Source organism: Stegostoma tigrinum, chromosome 20 (genome assembly GCF_030684315.1).
Source record: "Stegostoma tigrinum isolate sSteTig4 chromosome 20, sSteTig4.hap1, whole genome shotgun sequence".
Lineage (NCBI taxonomy): Eukaryota > Metazoa > Chordata > Chondrichthyes > Orectolobiformes > Stegostomatidae > Stegostoma > Stegostoma tigrinum.
The window spans coordinates 51,255,597-51,277,027 of record NC_081373.1 but is presented as its reverse complement, the minus strand read 5'-3'; positions in this window follow the sequence as shown (position 1 = coordinate 51,277,027).

The window sequence follows — 21,431 nt, the reverse complement described above, 5'->3', positions numbered from 1 at the left end:
AGAACACTTTTAGTCATGCAGCAGAGAGGAAAACGCACAGAGGTCTCTATTGACCCCCCCCACAAAAGCCCTTTCCATCTCAGGTGAAATTTCTTGTAATCATTCTCACCTATTCCCACATTGCTTTTTTTAAATAAGAAAGCTAAACATAAAACCAATGCTTGTTTTGCCTCCAGCCTCTCATTTCCACTGTGTAATTTTCCAACCTTCAGCGCCCACTTGCTCCTTTTAGATTCTTGCCTTGAATTGCTCCCACTCAATGGGAAACAGCTGGCAGTTGTGCTCATCAGCGCATTGACTAGCGTCAGGATCAGGTTATGGTTTAAGTTATCATGTTGTGGGTGTTTGCATGGGTGTACGGGAATAAATCCCAGAATGGCAGTGATCCTGGCTTCACTGTACTGTAGAAGGTGCACTGTCCGCTATAGACTTGCATGCATCAGGTCCCATATCTGATGCAACCTCCCAGCATCCTTCATGCAGTGTCCTGTCACTGGATACAGGTAGCTGGAGAACCTACGACTCATAGCCCTCTGACAAACACAGCCCAATCTGCCATTTGCACTTCTGATGAGCCCTGCAAGAGTTGCTGCAGCCGTACTGTGTGTCAGAGCAGTACAGTGGCTCAGTGGTTAGCACTGCTGCCTCACAGGGCCAGGGACCCGGGTTTGATTCCACCCTCGGGCGACTGTCTGTGTGGAGTTTGCACATTCTCCCTGTGTCTGTGAGTTTCCTCCAGCAGGCCAAAGGTGGGCAGGTTAGGTGGATTGGCCATACTGAAATTGTCCAAAGTGTCCAGGGATGTGCAGGCTAGGTTCATTAGCCATGGGAAATGTCAGGTTACAGAGGGAGGGTAGATGGGTGGAATTGATGGGCCAAATGAATTGCTTGTAAACATTTCTCTGCAGTCACTTCTGAATGAAACGTGAACAGGAGAAAGTCACCTAGCCCCTTGAGCCTGTAATGATGTTAATTTAGCTCATGGTTAGTCTGTAGTTTGCCTGTAACTACCTACTTTGGTTGGGTAACACTTTATACTGTTACTGAATCTTTTAGTTCTGATATTTTCAATTACTCCTCAGCAGTTATTAATGAGAGAGCTGCACATTTTCTCTACGTATTGTCTTACTTTTGACCGTAGATTATTAGGTCAACATGGATGTGGTAAACCCTGATTTGAAGTTGTGATTGTGTTCCAGAAAATGGCAACTTTAAGTGAGGCAGTGGTTCCCACAGGAACCAGTGTGGAAGCTGGAGCTGGGTTTGGTTCCTGCTTCTCTCTGGTGCCACTGACGGTGGAATTTCAAAGGAGAAAGGATCTGGTTGTGGGGCAGGCAACGGGTAAGAGGGTCCAGGCGTAGGGCAAGGTGTAGAGACCCCAGGTGCTAAGGTAAGTTTGGGGAGAGGGTCCAGGTTTTTGTGTGTGTACGCGCTGTGTGGGGGCTTGGAGATTGGGGGTGGGGAGGTGTCTGAGGTGTAGAGGCTGCAAATGGCGGAGTTAGACAGCAGAAGGCACTGTGGGTCTCACTGGAAATAACACTACATGTGACGAGATTCATTTTAATTTGACCACAGTTTTATTAACTCCTGAGTGTTGATGTGAAATAATGTTGAACAGATTGATGTGAAATGAGGGCCTGCTGTACTGGATGAGTAGGTATTTCCTCTCACTAAATAATGGGAAGACCAGAGCGACAGACCTTTGTTCTCTGTGGTATCATCCATTCCCCCACAGACTGGATTCTTCACCCTGGCCAATGTTTGATCCAGACTGATTGTATCCTGAGTGTCGTGACATTGCGATGAGCTTCAGCTCACACATCACCACAATCATTAGAAGCACATTGTGACAGCACTAACATCAGCTGCCTCAACTCCAGCCTTACCTCCAAACATCCTGTAATATAGTGGGAGGCCATTTGATCCAACCAGTCCATGCTGTTCCTGTCAAAGGATATTTGTATTTATTCCACTTTGCATATTTTTTCTATATATCCCTATTTTTCCATCTCCTTGGAATAATTATCTAGTCATCTTCTGAAGACTGCTTTTGAGTCTGTCATGATACAGTGCCTTCCAGATCGGCGTCTCACTATTTGCATAAAAGTGCTTCCTTCCCTCATTATCTCTGCCTCTTGCATTTCTTCATTATTACTCTGCCTGAAATCCTCATGATTTTAAACATCTCCAGCAAAATCCCCCTTAGTTTTTCTTGTTCTTCTTCTATGGAGAATCTACAGATAATTAGCATGGCTTTGTATGTGGGAAATTGTCTCACAAACTTAATTGAGATTTTTTTGAAGAAGTGACCGAAAAGATTGATGAGGACAGAGCAGTGGGTGTTGTTTACACAGACTTTAGTAAAGCTTTTGGCAAGGTTCTGCATGGTAGTCTGTTTAGTGAAGTTAGATCAGGGATTCAGGGAGAGTTTGCCAATTGGATACAAGATTGGCTTGACGTTAGAAGACAGAGGGTGGTGGTGAAGGTTGTTTTTCAGACTGAAGCCTGTGCTCAGTGGTGTGCCACAGGGATTGGTTCTGGGCCCTCTTTTGTTGGTCATTTATATAAATGATTTAGATGAGCATGTAGAAGGCCTGGTTAGTAAGTTTGCAGCTGACACCAAAATTGATGGAAGAGTGGACAGTGAAGAGGGTTATCCAAGATTACAAAGAGATCTTGATCAATTGGGTCAATCGGCTGAGGAGTGGCAGATGGAGTTTAATTTGGATAAGTGCGAGATATTGAATTTAATAAAACAAACAAAGGCAGGACTTACACAGTTAATGGCAGGGCCCTCAGCAGTGTTGTCAAACAGAGAGACCTTGGGGTTTAGGTACAGCCTGACCTCCCCAGCCTGCCGAATCCCACTTGCCTCAAACCATTCTGGTAAAATTCTTCTCGCCAGAACATTCGTATCCTTTCTAACGTGTGGTTTACAGAATAAAACATAGTTTTCTATTTGGGGCCAGACCAATGTTTTATACAGTTTTAACATGGCAGTGTTTGTGCTTTATGTCTCTATTTACTCCCATGTGCTTTGCTACAAACATTAAGAAATGTAAGAATCAGTAGAAATAGTCCATTCAGCTCCTTGAGCTTGCTCTGCCATCCACTTAGACCATGGCTAATCAGATTGTAATTTTAACATCACATTCCCGCCCAGCCCTAATAAGCTTCCACCCGTTCCTTACCAAAAATCTATCTTTGACAGCCTCTGATATAATCAAAGAAAAGTTCAAAAGGCTCACAGCCCTCTGAAAGAAGAACATTCTCCTCACCTCAATTGTAAAGGCCAATGTGACTCCTAGTTTCAGATCCTTCCACAAGAAGAGACTTCCTTTCTACATCGACCCTGCCAAGTTCCATTTCTGTCAAGATGCCTCTTACTCTTCCAAACTTTAATGGATTGTAGCCCAATCTATCCCACATTCCCTCAGAACATATTGCACCCATTCCTGATATTAGTCACAGAGTCATAGAGTATGAAAACTAGTCCAACCAGTCCATGCCAACTATTTTCCCAAACTAAACTAGTTCTATCTATAATCCTGGTTGTCTGTATCTAATATTTGATTCTTTTGTATTCTTGACTGGAACCTCAAATCTTTATTCATCCATTGTTCTCTACTCTTACCAGCCTTGTCCTTCACTCTTTAAAGGAACATAATGCCTCTGAACTCTGGTTAACAAACTAGTTTGATATACTTCTCTGAATAGCTTCCAGTGCATTAATATACTCCCTTAACTAAAGAGAATGGTACTGTACACTCTGTGCTAGTTGTGACCCTGTATAGCTGAAGCATAATCACCCTGTTTCAGTCTTCATTCTTGCTCACAACTACATTTTTGTTAGCTTTCCTAATAATTGGCTAGACCTGCATACTAAGCTTATGTGATTCATGCACTAAGATACCCAGATTTCTCCGCATTTCAGAGCTCAGCAATTTGATACCATTTACATAATATACTTCCCACCAAAACTGGAATTATCGCATTTCCCTACATTATGCTCCATTTGCTCGATCTTTGCATTTTCATTTCTCCTATCCTTTATCTCTTTGCAGCCCAGTAGGTTCTCTTCATAACTTAACCTCTCTTTGCATCATCATCAAAATTAGCAACCATTCCTTCTGTCCCTATGTCCAGGTCTTTTGTATAAGTTATAAAAAGTTGAGACCCCAGCACTGCTCCCTTTGGCACACCATTGTAAACATCTTGCCAACCAGAAAATGATTCATGTACAAAACTACAAATAGTTCCCCAGTTCTGAGGAAGTATCACTCAACCCAAAACATTAACCCTGATTTCTCTCCACAGATGCTGCCAGACCTGCTGAGCTTTTCCATCTGTTTCTAGTTTTGTCTCTGATTCACAGCATCTGAAGTTCTTTTGGTTTTGACTGACTTGTGTAAACCTGTACTGTGTTTCCTGTTAACTAGCCAAGTTCCCATTGATGACAATGTATTTGCCCTTATTTTCTACAACAGCCTTTGAAGTAGCACCTTAGTGAATCCTTTTAGAAATCTAAGTACAGTTTACACACCGGTTTCCCCTTTATCCACAGCATATTGTTACTTCAAAAATTCTCCAAGAAATTGGTTAAGCATAATATTCCTTTCTCAAAGTCTCATAAAGCCAAATCAAGATTATTTTGATTTTTTTCCCCCCTAAGTGTGCCGTAACATCCTTAATAATAGTTTCTAACATATCCCCTACATCAGATGGTTAAACTAACTCCTCTATGATGATGTGCTTTGACTCCTTTCCCATTTCGAATACTGCAGATGCCTTCACTATTTTCCAAACTAATGAAACTGTGACCGATCTTGGAAATTTTGGACAATTGGAACCAATGTATTATTTATCTCTCTAGCCACTTAATTTAAGAACATAGGATGAAATCCACTGGAACCTGTCAATCAGTGAAAGCAATGCAGTTCTAACAGGAGATTTTAACATTTGTACAGATTGGAATGAGCAGACAAACTTGTGTCTAGAAGGCTGAGTATTTTGTGGGAGAGTTGAGGACAGTTTCCTGCAATAATTGGCAACAAGGGAACAGGCCAAAACAGATTTAGTAAGGGCACAGTCCTAGTTAGCATCTGTCTGTGATCATTAATCACATAACAATTATAATCTGATTGCGGTGTTCCAGAGGGAGAAACACACAGTAGCAACTAAGATTCCAGTTTCAGATAAGACTGACTTCAGTGAGTTGGGACAAAGAGGGGTCACAATGGAGCAAAATGTAGGAATATGTGATAATATGTATGTAACAATTGTCATACAAAATGTGAGGAACTTGTGGCTAGTATTTATTTATTTGGAATAACTAGCAGTTCTCATAAACAGAGGAATCTGGTCACTGTTTTCTGTTAACATGATAATTGGGAACTTAGAGTCCTTTTTATTAAATCTTTAATTTTTGTGACAACTTGTGATGATGCTGTGGCTTTTAGAGTTATTTTGCCTGATTTGGTTTGTTTTTCGAAGAATGGTTTTTTTTACCGCCGAGGTAAAGAGCAGTCTGCCAGAGCTACCAGAGTGAATAGCTTGTGAGGCCTTGGGATTTTATTTAAAGTTGGAACAATAGAAGTAGCCTGAATGGGTGTGGTCAGACTCTCACAGAACTATGGTTTTTAGTTTAAGCTTTCAGCAGTTGTTGCTGAGATCTCGGCAGAGTTGGAAGTTGCAGTAAACTCCTGGCTGTTACACTGTCTCGGAATTTTCTCTTGATGTTTTTTTTGGGCTCCTGGAGTTGCATGTGAGACAGTCTGTTTTCTGAATTTGTCTTTTGTGTGTTTATGGGATGTTATTATATTGGAGCAATTAATTAGTCACCATTACTGTATCTATTATTCTGTCAAGTTTTCCAATTGAGTTAAATTATTCCAATTCCTTCTTTATTTTTGTTATATTTTAAATATAGTGGATGAATAAAGTGTGTCTCACCTTGAAATAAGAAAAAGCTCGGGTGTAGACAATGTTCTGAGTATGTGGAAGGGGTTTGGGCTTGTGCTTAACAAGCCACTGGACAAATGAGGTTTGAGTGTCAACTTTCTCAAGTTGAGTTGTGACAATGATCATTTGGAGAAGCTTACAAGAAATTTGGCTGTGACAGGAAACCAGCTTATACTCTTCAGAGAGAAACTCTACTTTTTTAAAACAAAAGTCATGCATAACCAATAAATAATGTAAAATCAAAAGAGAAAGCAGATAACACTTGAATATCTAGCGACAGAGAGAGAGAGACCAACAAAAGATGCCAAATTTGGTGGAAAGAACAAAAGACAGTATGAAAGGAAACGTGAGGAGTTCCAGCACACCTTTTAAGAAAAAATATTGCAAAAAGGATAATCAAGAACTGTATGAACCCTTGTTTTAAATAAAGATAAGAAATGGCAGGCAGGTGGAATAATTACTTTACGTCAGAATATGCAGTAAGGTTAAAAATAAACATGCCATACTTTACAAGGAAAAACAGTATTAAATCATGGAATGGGGGCTTCCCAAAATTTATGTGAGCAAAAAGCTGTAATTTGGGTAATATTAGAGCTCATGATTGAGACACCCCAGATCAGCTGGTTTGAAAGGGACTGTGTACAGATGCGTCGACTGTAGTCTTTCAGTGCTCTCAGAGTTTTAGAACCATTACTTTAGATTAGAAAGTTACATTTCACTGCACTGTTGAAGAAGGTGGAGAGACAGAAACCAGCGAATTAGAGAACAGCTAGTCAGATATCTGTTTGTCAGCAAATTACTGGTATCCATAATATTGTAATAATTTGACTGAACCCCCTTGGAAAATGTTCAGCTGCTCAGCGAGGGGTTTGGAGAGTGTGGGTCACAGCCTGATGTAGCTGACAGAGTTTTCTAAATGAAGATATAATGGAAAGGGAAATGTTTCTGCATTGTGTTGTGCAGATTTGTAATCAACCTTCTGGGACACTGTAAGACACACTGACTTCATGAAGGCATTGTTCATGTTCCCCATGAGACTGTTGGTTAAGTTGGGGTTCATGGAATGGAGGTAAATGATTGGGCTGGTTAGGAAACTGAAGACAAGAGATGAGGATGATACATTGCTCCCCTTGCTGACTGGATGTGACAATGGAGCCACGGAATAATCTCAGCCGGGTCTCAGCTGTTTGTTGTGAATATTCGTCACACGGATGATGGAATTGGAATCTGGAGATTAGCTCCAAATCTGCTCACGACACAAAGATGGCTGTGTTGTAGGCAGAGCGTGTGGAAATTTAAATTTACAAAGAATATTGATTGGTGGAAGTGAATGAGTGAAAAGGCATCAAATAATTTTCTGTGCGGGTGAGTGTGTATTCAACCATTTTAGAACTAAAAAAGAGAGATCAAGGCACCTTATGAATGGTGAAAACCCAGAAGTAGTGATCTTTCTGATTATTTTCTGCTACAAGCCCAATAGAATGCTGGCCTTTATGGCTCGAGAACTAATTTAAAAGAAGGTAGATGTTATACAACAGATACGTAAAACCCATGTTTGAGCACATGTAGAGTACTATCTATAGTTCTGGACATAACGTATTGTCCTGAGAAAAAGTACAGCATGGTTTTACCTGAACTCCAAGGATTTGGCTGCTGTAGGTTTCAGTTATAAAGGAAGGCTGGATAGGCTGGGATATTTTTCCACTGGAACCTAGGGGGTTGAGAGGCATTCTGATAGAAGTTCGCAAAATAATGAGGGGTATAGACAGAGTTAATGTTATTGCCTTTTCCCTTCGAGGGGGGATTTCAAGACTAGGGGGCACATCTTTAAGCTAAAAAAAAGAGATTTAAAAAGGACATGGGCAGTTTTTTTTACACACGAACATGGTTTTCATGTGTGCAGTGAACTTGCGGAGGAGATGGTGGATGTGTATAAAATAATGACGGACATTTGGATAAGTACACGAATAAAAGAAGGTGTGGAATGTGGTCCAGGAACACACAGGTGGGACTGGTTTGGTTTGGCATTATGTTCGGCATGGTCTGGTTGGACTAAAGGGTCTGTTTCTGTGTTGTATGACTCAATTTATTAAAATGCCTGTTTCTCAAACAGATTTCTGTTTGAATATCCATAATCTATATCATATGCCTTCCTGTGAAAGGAATTACTGGCATTTTCTCTGTTATGTCAACATCTAATCATCTAAAAGGATAATGGAAGAGCTACACTGAAGCAGCATGCCTGCTGTCTGAAAGAAATCAGTGTAATTGCTCTTAAAGCCAGTTTCCAATAATACAGTAATGACAAAAATCAGACGTGTGGATGATGTAGAAAATCTGACCAAGGGTGTGCATGAAATGCTTGAAAACCCTCGCAGCTACTTCGAAGAAACGGACGACTAAAGAAAGGTTGTGATGTGAAATTGAGTTGTTGGAGGAACTGCAAATATTGCTATTATTCTTTTATCTGTATTGAAGCTCAGAAAATGAATTATTTGAAAGGAGTAATCCAACTGTTGCTGGCACTCAATGGGCAGGGTATTTTCAGGAGAATCTTGTGCATTCTGATTCATTTTCAGCACTGCTGAATTTCACCAGACCTTACCAAAAATTATTTCCATTCATTGTGTCCCACCTTCAAAGGCTTTCAGCCCTTCAGTAGATTGAAAAGGATATGGAAGATAGACAATGTAGGGAAATAGGTAGCGACATCTTGAAAAATGTTCATATTACAAAGGAGAAGGTACCGACTGTCTTAAAACGCACAAAGGTGGATAAATCCCTAGGACCTGATCAGTTGTACCCAAGAACTTTGTGTGAAGCTAGGGAAGTGATTGGTGAATCCCTTGATGAGATATTCGTATCATCGATGGCCACAGGTAATGTGCCGGGAGACTGAGTGTTGGCTAACGTGGTGCCACTACTTAAGAAAAGTGGTAAGGAAAAGATAGGGAACAATAGACCGGTGAGCCTGATATTAGTAATGGGCAAGTTGTTGGATGGAATCCTGAGGGACAGGATTTACATGTATTTAGAAAAGGCATTCGGGATAGTCAATGTCACTTTATCTGTGGGAAATCATGTCTCACTAACTTAATTGAGTTCTTTTGAGGAAGTAACGAAGAAGATTGATGAGGGCAGAGCGATGGACGTAATCTGTATGGACTTCAGTCAGGTGTTCGACAGGGTTCCTCATGGCAGACTGATTAGCGAGGTTAGATCAAATGAAATACAGGGAGATCTAGCCATTTGGATATGGAACTGGCTGGAAGGTAGAAGATAGAGGGTGGTGGTGGGGCTTGCTTTTCAGACTTGAGGCCAGCGGTATGCCATAAGGATCGGTTCTGGGCCCACTGCCTTTTGTCATTTATATAAATAATTTGGATGTGAACAGAGGAGGTATGGTTAGTAAGTTTGCAGGTGACAGTAAAATTGGATGTGTAATGGACATCAAAGAAGGTTACCTCCGTGTACAATGGGATCGTGATTAGATGGGACAATGGACTGTGGAGAGGCAGATGGAGTTTAATTTACATAAATGTTAGGTGTCGCATTTGGGAAAGGCAAATCAAAGCAGGACTTATACACTTAATGGTAAGGTCCTGGGGAGTGTTGCTGAATAAAGAGACCTTGGAGTGTAGGTTCATAGTGCTTTGGAAGTGGAGATGCAGGTAGACATGATAGTAAAGAAAGCCTTTAGTATGTTGCCCTTATTGGTCAGTGTATTGAGTGTAGGAATTGGGAGGTCATGTTGCGGCTGTACAGGACATTAGTTAGGTCACTTTTGGAATTCTGTGTGCAATTCTGGTCACCCTCTGAAATGAAAGATATTGTGAAACTTGAAAGGGTTCAGAAGAGATTTATGAGAATATTGCCAGGGCTGGAGGGTTTGATCTACAGGGAGAGGCTGAATAGGCTGGGGCTATTTTCCCTGGAGCATCAATGGCTGAGGGGTGACCTTAGAAGTTTGTAAAATCATGAGGGGCATGGATAGGGTGAACAGACAATGTCCTTTCCCTGAGGTGGAAGAATCTGAAACTAGAGGGTATGGGTTTAAGGTGAGAGGGGAGATGATTTACAAAGGACCTAAGGGGCAACTTTTTCACATTGCCGATGGTGTGTGTTTGGATTGAGCTGCCAGAGGAAGTGGTGGAGGCTGGTACAGTTACAGCATTTAAAAGGCATCTGGATGGGTATATGAAAAGGAAGAGTTTAGAGGGAGATGGGAATAGATTTATCTAGATTATCTGGGTCAGCATGGACGAGTTGGACTGAAGAGCCTGTTTCTGTGCTCTATGTACTACATACACTTTTGTTCCCCTAAGTTTGCTCTTCCAACTCTATATCCTTTCACTGCCATACTCTCCACTCCTTCACCTAGTATAGAACAGCATATTACTCTCTCTTGCCCCTCTCCTGAGTAATATCTCTCTTTGTCCTGCCTGCCTACCTTTCTTTCCCTCTCCTGCCTGCCTACCTTTCTTTCCCTCTCCTGCCTGCCTGCCTGCCAGCCATTCTCCCCCACTCTTTTATTGTTGATTTGTTCTCCAGGTCCACTCCCTTCGTTTGGGCCAGAACCCCAGGATTATAGACAGTTGCTGATAGTATTGATGGTCTTTGCGTGGGGGTAACACTAAGGTTGGTGTAGGTACCTGTACTTATTAATACTTCAGAAGCTCGATTGTAGTGATTGGAACCAGGTGGATCTTGTTGACTGAGATCATTGATTGAGGCTGTAAACCTGTGCCAGTCAGGGAGCCCTGGTCGACAGACATAAACAGGGGATTCAGAATCTCCTCACTTCAGCGTCTGATGCCAAGCTGCCTGGCCACAGCCAGTGTACAGTGCACATGTAAACAAAGGGTGACTTGGTGATGGAATACCAGCCTCTGTGTGTTTATTTCACTCACCAACATGCATCATGTCACTTGGAAAGGCTCCAGGTAACAACTGGCCGAGGAAGGGAGGGAATGCCTTTGGAAGAGGGGAGAAGAAGGGAGCAGAGTGAGGAGGCCACGTTGGAATGCAGAGGCAATGGTAATGGAGTTCCCTGCCCTGTAAGAAAAGAGCGAGTTGTGTCAACAAGAACTGATTACACTTACATAATGCCATCACAGTTGGAAGAAGTCCAAAAGCATTTCGTTGGGCGAAATTGGAAACTGATCCAAAGAAGGAACTGTTAGGAATGGTGAGTAAAATTGTGGTCAAGGGTTATAAACAGTCTGAAAGAATGAGTGAGAGATGGAATTTAACAATCCTTGGCACGGGCACCAAGAGAAGGGTCAGCTAACCATAACTGAACTTACACAAGAATAAAACGCCAAAGATTTTTAGCATAGATGGAGGTGATTTCATCTGTTGAGTACATGCCAGCCCTCTGTAATTCTTTTTATACAGTTTTTCTTGCTAAAATGGATCAGACCTTTCTTCTTTGCATTAAACTTTATCTGCCACGTGACCAAACTAAATTTGTGGTAATTTGTGAAGTGAAGCTGAAAGGCTCTTCCAAAAACTGTGTGCGTATTGTGGCCTTTGAGTCCAATGCTATTGGTCATCGGGCGCTCAAACCGTTTCCACATCTGAGAGGCAGTGCCTTTGCTGAGTTTGACTCTGAGTGGAGCAGCAGTGCTCGTGAACATTGTCACTTACTCACAGTGAAGAAGTTACTCTCACTAGACTTCGATATGTAAACACGAATGGTAAAGAAGTCGGTTCTCCCCCACTGTAGAATATGAACCACTTAGCGTAATGTTAGAGTCCAAAAGCGGAATGCAGGAGCAATATTGCGGGAAGAGTAGACTGTTCTCACTCCATTAATTCAGGTCTTAGTTGCTGCTGACATCCCTTCCTGCTTCCCTCCCATGTATCTAAATAATTATTTACCTGGGTGGACTGTAAGATTCTCTCAATAACAGCATTGTTGATTTCTGTCTTTCTGCATGTTCCTTTCTCTTTGTGCAGAGAGTCCTTGCTGTTTTGAATCTGAACAGCTTTGGGAATCTGTACTTGTGCAGTCCAATCTGAAAAATTCAGAAAGTGCCGTTGTCAATTCCATGTTTCTCCAGAGGGTGTGCTGCTGCCATCTTCCCAGAATGCACTCTCTAAGCACCCAATGTAGTTATGAGAATTTCCACTTTGGCACTATTAGTCTCTCTATAAACGCGCTTGATAAAGTTTCACCTTGTTGGATGTGGTGAAATTGAGTTTTTAAAAACCATATTAAGTTCATAATTGCTTCTAAATACCTTCATAAGCCCTGAAAAGCTCATTTTTGGATTTGCAGAATTTTACTTTTCTCCATCAAAATCAGAATTTGATGCTATTGTTTTTTTTGAAAAGGGAGAAAACTATTAGACACAGGTTTACAGCATGAGAACAGGCCATTCAGCCCAAGTTGCCCATTCTGCCCAGTTTTCACAATTAATCTAGTCTCATTTGTTCTGAAATAACAAAATTGTACTCATTGGAAATTGAAAGAAAGAAACAAAACATTTACCCATTTAAGAATGAGATGAGGAGAAATTTGGTTTTCTTGGAGGATTGAGAGTATTTGGTAGAGAGGCGATGGCTTTGTGATATTATCTCTTGATTATTAAACCAGAGACACAGGTATTGTCAGATTTGTTTAAAAGACATTTGGATAGGTACATGAATAGGAAAGGTTTGGAGGAATGTGGGCCAGGAACTGGCAGGTGGGACTAGTTTAGTTTGGGTTTCGGTTTGGCATGGACCGGTTGCACTGAAGGGTCAGTTTCCATGCTGTGTGACTCTATGGCAGAATTTGATCGAACTAATTAGGACTCTAATGATGACTATGAAGCTATTGTTGATTGTCAGGGAAAACCCATCTGGTTCATGACGTCCTTTAGAACAATGTTCCTACTTTCCTCGTTATACTGGAGAAAACTGTTTTCCTTACGTGGTGCAGCCTACAGGAAACTCCAGACCCACAGCAACTAACTGTCCTCTGAGAGATTAGGGCGTGGACAATACTACTGGCCTAGCATTTAGAACATAGAACATAGAACATAGAACAGTTATTGGAAAAAAAATTGAAACTATCATCTTCAGATGACTGCTCATGACAAGTCAATTCTAAGTTCTTGGTCATAAAGATGTACAGCATGGAAACAGACCCTTTGGTCCAACCCGTTCATGCCAACCAGGCATCCTCAATTAATCTCGTGCCAGCATTTGGCCCATATCTCACCAAACCCTTCCTAATCATGGACCCATCCAAATGCCTTTTAAATGTTGTAATTGTACCAGCTTCCACCCCTTCCTCCGGCAGCTCATTCCATATCCACGCTACCCTCTGCATGAAAAGAACGGGAAATGACATCACCAACACAGGAAATGAGATCACCAACCCAAGGAAACCTAAACACATCAATAGAAAGCGGGACATAACACCAGCGTTTCACCCGAGGCTCACTGATGATGTTACCTAGAATGGTGACGAAATGTCTGAAAACGAACCTTCTAGCTCAGCGAGCAAACTCACATCCAAAGTTGTCCCATTGATATCTTTCCCCTCTCACCTTAAACCTGTGCCCTCTAAGTTTTGGACTCTCCTACCCTAGGAAAAAGACCTTGCCTATTTATCCTATCCATGCCCCTCATGATCTTACAAACCTCTGCAACGTCACCCCTCAGCTTCCGACGCTCCAGGGAAAGTAGCCCCAGCCCATTCAGCCTCTCCCTACAGTTTGAACATTCCAATCTTGCTTCAATGATACAGGCTCTTCCTTAACCCTTGCAAGTTCAAATCCCACCAAGTTGAGTTTAATTCAAAAACTTAAGCATCATTTGAAGTGAGGTGGTTAGTCTTAACTGCACAGATTTGGGGAGGTGGGGCTGCTTTCATCATGTTAACCATAAATCTCAGTCAAATTGAACAGGAAGGGGCCAAAAGAAGAGTTGGCTAGGCTGGGACTTCTTTCACTGGAGTGTAGCAGGTTGAGAGGCAAACTTACAGAAGTTTATAAGCTAATGAGGGGTATAAATGGGCTATTGATAGTTGTTTTTTCCCTAGGATGGGGCATTTCAGGACTCGGGGGCGTATATTTCAGGTGAGAGGAGACAGATTTAAAAAACGCTGGAGGGGCATATTTTTCCACAACAGGGCAGTTCACACGTAGAATGAACTTCCAGAGGAAGTCGTGGATGTGGGTAAAATTACAATGTCTGAAAGACTTTTGCATAAGTAAATGAATAGGAAAGGTTTGGAGGAATATGGGCCAGGAGCAGGCAGGTGGGATTGGCTTCGTTTGGGATTATGTTCAGCATGGACTAGTTGGACTGTGAGGGGTCTGCTTCTGTGCTGTATGACTCTGTGGCTCTACGACTACATAAGCCAGTCATATAACACAGAAGGACACCGTTCAGCTATCCAATTGTGCCCGATTTTCTCCTTTCTTTCTCAACTAACAGATACAATTCCCTATTGAACATTCCCACCGAATCTGCTTTCACCATCCTTTCTGACAATGTTTTCCAGATCAAACTTGCAGCATCTGAGAAACGCTTCTCATCATTGCCCTGAATATGCAGTGTGGTTTGTAGGGGGTTTGGATGCCTATTCAGAGTTTGATTTACGTTGAACAGTGGTGGTTCTGGAAATCCAACAGAACTCCCTGCTATGACTTGGATTTACACATTTAACGTAGTTGACTGTCCAAGGGATAAATTATTATTTTTCTTGAAGCTTTGAATTATCTTAGATTGCAAAAGGATAGGAAATGCACCAGTGTTTCTCAAATTTAAATTGCTCAGGAATCCCCCAAACCTCTCACTTGACAGCTCCCTGATCTAAGCGATTAACGTCTGAAGTCATTTCTAGAAACTGCTCCTGCACCCTTAGAAGTTCTTAGAAGTTCTTCGAAGGTTATTTGATGTTGGGTGGGTGGGGGGAAAGGAGTGTCAAAAACAAGACTAACATTTGGTGCCCATCCCTGCGCCCTGGAGTGGTATAGTTTGCTGAGCCATTTCAGAGGGTAGATTAGAGCCAACCACATTGCTGTGGATCTGGAGTCACGTGGGTCATTGGTAAGGATGGCTAATTTCCTTTAAAAGGATTTGATGAACCAAATGGGTTTTCACAACCGTTAGTGATGGCGGAGATGGTTATACTGCAGACGTGTGAATTGAATTTAAATTCTACCCGCTGCTGTGTTGGGATTTGTGGCCCATGCCCCATGCATTAGCCTGGGTCTTTGGATTATTGTTCCCACTACACCATTTCCCCCTTTCTCCAGACAGTAATAGTGATGGTACTTTGGATATGCTTTATGCTTAATTCATGACCGGGCTTCCTGTGCAACTAATTTTTAACAACATGAGAATTAAGGTCATGGTTGTCTCTGAGTTCAGTCGTGTGGAGAGTTGGGTGGGGATAGGGTAGTTATGGCCTACAGCATATTCTTGCTGCTCATCAGTATTTGAAAAATTCCCCGACTTGAGTATTTCCACATATCCCAAACTAGTCGCCCACACTGTATACTGTCTGAGCCCATCTAAAACTCTACCCATCTCCGAACGGGGGACTTGCTGGGCCTTTTTAGAGGGCAGTGAGGAGTCAGGCACATAATTGTGGATCTCGAATCACGAGTAGATCATTGTTGAAGGTAGCTAATTTCCTTAAAAGGACACTGATGAACCAGATGGGTTTTCATAACCATCGATGACGGTTGAGGTAAAAACCAAAACAACTGTGGATGCTTTAAACAGGAACAAAAACAAAGTTGCTGGAAAAGCTCAGCAGGTCTGGCAGCATCTGTGGAGGAGAAAACAGAGTTAGCATTTTGGGTCCAGTGAACTTTCCTCAGATGATGGTTGAGATGGTTACCATTTACCCATTCACCTATCAGTACCCTGATTTTGAAACTTCCATGATCAGTTTCATAGAGTCATGGAGATCTCCAGCACAGAGAAAAGGCCCTTAGGCCCATTGCCATCCATGCCAGCCAAAGACAACCACCTCATGTTTCTAATCCCATTTTCCATCACCTGGCCAATAGCCTGGTATGCTTTTTCAAATTTTTCCGTGACCTCACCTCTTCCCTCAGACCCTCTTCGGCGCCATGTCCTTCCGAGAAGCCTGAGCTTTTTAAATTTTGACCTCTTGCATTTTCCTAATTCCCTCCTGATGCCCTTCCCCCCTCCGCCCCCGCCACTTCACTTTCCTCCTTTAAGACAGTCTTAATCAACCACCCCTTTTGTTAAATTTGTGATCAACTGACTTAATATCTCCTAATGTGACACATGAAGCGCCCTGGGATGTTTGATTATGTTACAGGTGCTCAAAAAATCTAACTTACAGTTAACGGTGTAGCTTGCTGCATGATGTGTTCTACTGGTCTGTCGGCGAGTGATTGGAGGTGCGGAAGATTCTATCGGTTTTAGTTAGAGGTCCGATTGCCCACTCTGTGACAGAACGAGGTGGATTTAACTCAGGATTCATTTACCTGGTGCTATTCTGAGTTCAGACCGAGGGAAATCAAGGGACCAAGATCCAAACCCCAGCCCAGGGGTGTAAACAGCACCGCCGGTGCTGGGGATCTGAGGGGTGGGTATGGGTCAGCGTGTGTGATGGGATTGGGGTGTTGAGGCAGCATAGGTGCGAGTGGGGTTATGGGGGACATGTAGTGCTGGGGAACAGGGGTGTGTGGATGGGGTGGGGGTTCAGAAGGAGTGGGTGCATTGGGAATAGGTGTGGGAAGGTGTGTTGGGGCGCTGTGGTGGGGTAGGCGTGGGACTGTGGAGGGTAGGTGTAAGGAAGGGTAGGTGCAGGGGCAGTGGGATGTGGGAATTGGTTGTGAAGGAAGGGCAGGGCAGGAGTTTGTCACCAGAGACCTAGAAGCGCAGCGCCTCCTTCTGGTTCCGAATGGGAAGTTTTATTTTGGAATAAAACCTTGATATGAGTGCTACTTCTCTCTTGGCTCTGTCGGGTAAGAAGACCCCAGCAGCTCGCCTGCTCGAGGCTGAATTCCATTCAGTCACTGGAGAGTGATACCATCACCACTGTGGCTCAGCTGCTATTGAGATGGAGATGGTGTATCAGTGTTTGGCTCAGGGCTAATTTCAAGCATTGAAGTATGTGACAGTTAAGCTAAAGCAGTGAGGTTTGGAGGGAATTCCGGGAGCGCCGATTGTTTCCAGCGGGACACAGTGATAGCGAGCATGGCTTATTTTAGTCTGTGCCTAACGTGAGGCAAGTCATGGGGACAGAGATGAGGCACTAAATCTGGAAGGCGGTGAGAATGTGCACATCACTGCGAGGACCCCCCCAGCGATCAGTGACTGCTTTCTCTCTCCTTTGGAGCCATTGGTCCAGCAAATGTTGGTTCATTGCTCCCAGCTCTGAAGAAGATAACAGTAAGCCACCTTCCTGACCTACTGCACAGGGATTCATGTGGATCGATCTCTCTCTGTCTCTCTGTCTCTCTGTCTCTCTCTCTCTCTCTCTCCCCCTCTCTCTCATGTCATCAATGTGTGTGACTGACTGTAGCGACAGGCATTTTCCCAGCTGAAGCGGGGTGATTTCTCACAGATTGGCTCATTCCCTTGACGTGGGCGTGTGTGGCTAAGTGAGAGCAATGTACTGGCAGTGCACAGTGGGAGATTTCCAGTCAGTATTTAAAAACAAACAAGAACATTCACCAGGTAATAACATTTTGCATGCAGCTTTCTTGTTTGTGCCAAATCCGTACAATTCTGCATTACGGAATGGAATGTAGTTCCTCAGTGGTGCGCTGTTGAGGGTTCCCTCGCTGGCACTCCTGGCATGGGGGTTCTCTTCCCCAGAGTTCTTGGGAATGGGATCTTGCCTCAGACACTTGAGGTGTTGAACGTTACAGAGTAATAGGGTGATATATACGGAAACAGACCCTTTGGACCAAATTGTCTGCGCCAACCAGACGTTCCAAACTGACCCAGTCCCCTTTGCTGACATTTGGCCCATATCCCTGTAAATTCATGTACCCATCCAGATAGTTGTAAATTTTGTGATTGTACCTAGTTTATGAGCTTGTTTTTTTGACAGTTAGAGACTGTGGTTTTGGTTTGGGTATCTGTGTTTACATTTGGTGGGGTACCAGGACCCAATGATTTGGATCTGTGGTAACTAACAGAAGTGGAAGTGGGTTTCTGGGAGGTGCTATTCATTGTTTTCCAGCTTTCTTTAGATGTGGGGGCCGTACTAAATGATGCAGGAATTGCATACGTTGCACAAATGTAGAAACTGCTGGAGAAACTCAGCAGGTCTGGCAGCAGCTGTGGAGAGGAAACAGAGCTAATATTTCAAGTTTATTGACTCTTCTTCAGAACCCATTCAGTGGACCTGAAACGTTAACTGAGTTAACGCAGTTAAAGGTCACATGTAGGCCAGACCAGGTGAGGATGGCAAATTCCCTTCCCTATAGGACACTAGTGAATCAGTTTGGTTTACTGACAATCGACAATGGATTCTCGGTCATCATTTAGACAATTAATTCCAGATTTTTATTGAATTCAAATTCCACCATCTGTCGTGGCAGTATTTGAATATATTTGAATGAGTCCCTAGAACAATACGTTGGTCTCTTAGTTAATGGTCCAGTGATAATATCACTAGGCTATAGCCTCCCAAGGCGTGAGGTGATTCATTTTGTTCAGAAGAACATGGATAGATGTTGTGAAGCAAAGGGTACAACAATGGAGGCCAACTCTCTGGATACTTTCAAGAAAGAGATAGACAGAGCTCTTAAAGATAGTGGAATCAAGGGTTATGGGGATAAGGCAGGAACAGGATACTGGTTGTGGATGATCAGCCATGATCATAATGAATGGTGGTGCTGGCTCGAAGGGCCGAATGGCCTACTCCAGCACCTATTGTCTATTGTCAATAACAATAAAGGGATTTAGAGAGTGTGCACGTGTAGAGGGACCTGTGCGCGGGTGTGTCTGTATATAAAGTGGCTAGACACGTTGAGAGATCAGCTTATAAATGATACATTATCTGGGTTTTATGAGGAGGGTCCTGGAGTACAAAAGTAGAGAAGTTATGTCAAACCTGTCTAAAACACTGGCTTCGCCAAAGTTGGAGTATGATGTCTTGTGCTGGGCACTTTAGAAAGGATGTGAATACATCAGGGAGACCAAACAGAATTAATCCATGTGAGCAGTTTCAGGGATGGGGAACCTTCAATTATGGAGCTAGACTGGAGAATCTGGGACTATTCTCCTTTGAAAACAAAGGACTGTGATCAGAGTTGATCGAGGTATACAAAATCTTAAGGACCTTAACTCCCGGCCTAGTCAGTTTCCTGAACTCTTGTGAAACCCATCCTTAATCTGGAGTAGACCCTCATTCATACTCTCTGTAGTTGACAATCGATAATCATTCTAAGGCATAATCGTCTTGAACCGTTTATAAGCTGCATATCTATGTTGTGACTTTCATAACCTCAAGATGTCCCTCAACTTTATAGTTCCGGAAATCATAGATTCCCTGCAATCCAGGTAGAGGCCATTCAACCGATTGAGTCTGCACCGACCCTCCAAGAAACACTAACAATATCCCCATAACCTCACATTGCCCATGGCTAACACACCTAGTTTGCACATCCCTAGGTATTATGGGCCAATTTACCATGGTCAATCCACATAGCCTGCACATCTTTGGACTATGGGAGAAAACAGGAGCAACCAGAGGAAACCCACGCAGATACGAGGGTAGAATCCAACCTGGATCCCTCACGCTGTGAGGCTGCAGTGCTAACCACTGACCCACAGTGGCACCTTTGAACGGCCTGTCAAATCTTTGAACTGTAATCATTGCTGTGATGTGGGAAACTCAGCAAGTTCCTGCAGGCAATAATGTGCTCATTGGATGATTGGATCATCGGTTTCAGTGATGTTCACTACTGAATAAACATTGGGCTTGAACCTGACAAAACTCCAGCACTCCTCTTTGAACTTGTGTCCACAGATCTTTTATATCCTTCGGAGGAGAGGAGAGGCCTCTACTTCATGTCACGTCCAAATTTTGGCGCTTCAGACAGTGAGGCATTCTGGTTGCTGAAGTGGGATTTGAACCACAGGACCCAGAGTGTGGGTGTTAACCATTGAGGTACACGTGACAACTTGTACAAAGGGATGTGTGGCAGTGCACATTGTAGATCATTTCTAGTGAAATGGGCACAATTTGTAGGAATGGAGAGGTGGCTGGTGATAATGGGGGTGCACAAAGAGTTGTCAGGGGGGAAGCCAACATGCTGTCCAAAGGACGGGCAGTCAAGAGATTTCAGCACCAAAGTTGTTCTTAAAGTGGTCTGACTAAACCAAAGTTGACAGAAACGATACTGTGCATAGGAAATCTGAGACAGAAAAGCCAAAATGCTGACAAGCGCCCAGCAGCTCAGACAGACAGAAACAGAGTGAATGATTCAGGTTGATGAGCTTTTAGCCACACCGCACAGAGAAAAGACCCTTTGGCCCAACCAGTTTGTGCCGACCATAATCCCAAACTAAACTCGTCCCGCCTGCTTGCTGCTGGCCCACATCCCTGCAAACATTCGTGCGCTTATCTAAGTGTCTTTTAAACATGGTAACATATCTACATCTACCACTTCTTCTGGAAGTTCATTCCATGTGCAAATCACTCTGTATGTGTAAAAAAAAAAGCCCCTCGTGTCTTTTTTAAGGTGAGAAGACAAAGAAGTTTTTAAAAAAATGTGCCCTGCCATCTTGAAATCCCCCACCCAAGGGAAATGACCCCTGCCATTCACCTTATCTATACCTATCATGATTTTATAAACCTCTGTAAGTGTGAAAAAATGGAAAAGAAAACTCCTAGCCTATCCAGCCTGTCCCTGTAACTTAAACTCATGATTCCTGGCAACATCCTGGAAAAGCTCAGCAGGTCTGGCAGCATTTGTGAAGGAAAAAACAGAGTTAATGTTTCGGGTCCGGTGACCCTTCCTTGTTCCTGATGTACAGCATTCGCAATTCTTTTGGTTTTTGTTTAACATCCTGGTAAATCTTTTCTGAGCCTTCTTCAGCTTGATGATATCCTTCCAATGACAACCTCAGCATGTTATCCCAACCCCAATTCTCGAAGGCCTCAGCAATGAAGGCAGGGGTACTGAACATCACCTTAACTGCCCTGTCTACATGTGACTGACTAGGAGGTGAGGTGTGAGGAGAGATGGAGAAGGGCTTACAAACACCCCAGGTTTGTCTTGGAGTCTCCTGAAATGGTAAATGTTGTGCCATTTTATTTAAACCAATTAATGAGACAAATATTGGAAGTAGGCATTGAAACCTGTTTGATTGGGCAGGATATGGTGTGATGGAGCTCCTAGGCGTTTGTCCAACCAGAACTGGCAGCCCTCTCCAGGAGTCATTAAGTGACGGAAATGTTGAAGGAGGTGATAATGAGGTAAAGCTGAGGTTTCTTGCTGACGTTCTTAGCTGTGCTTGAGGTTTGA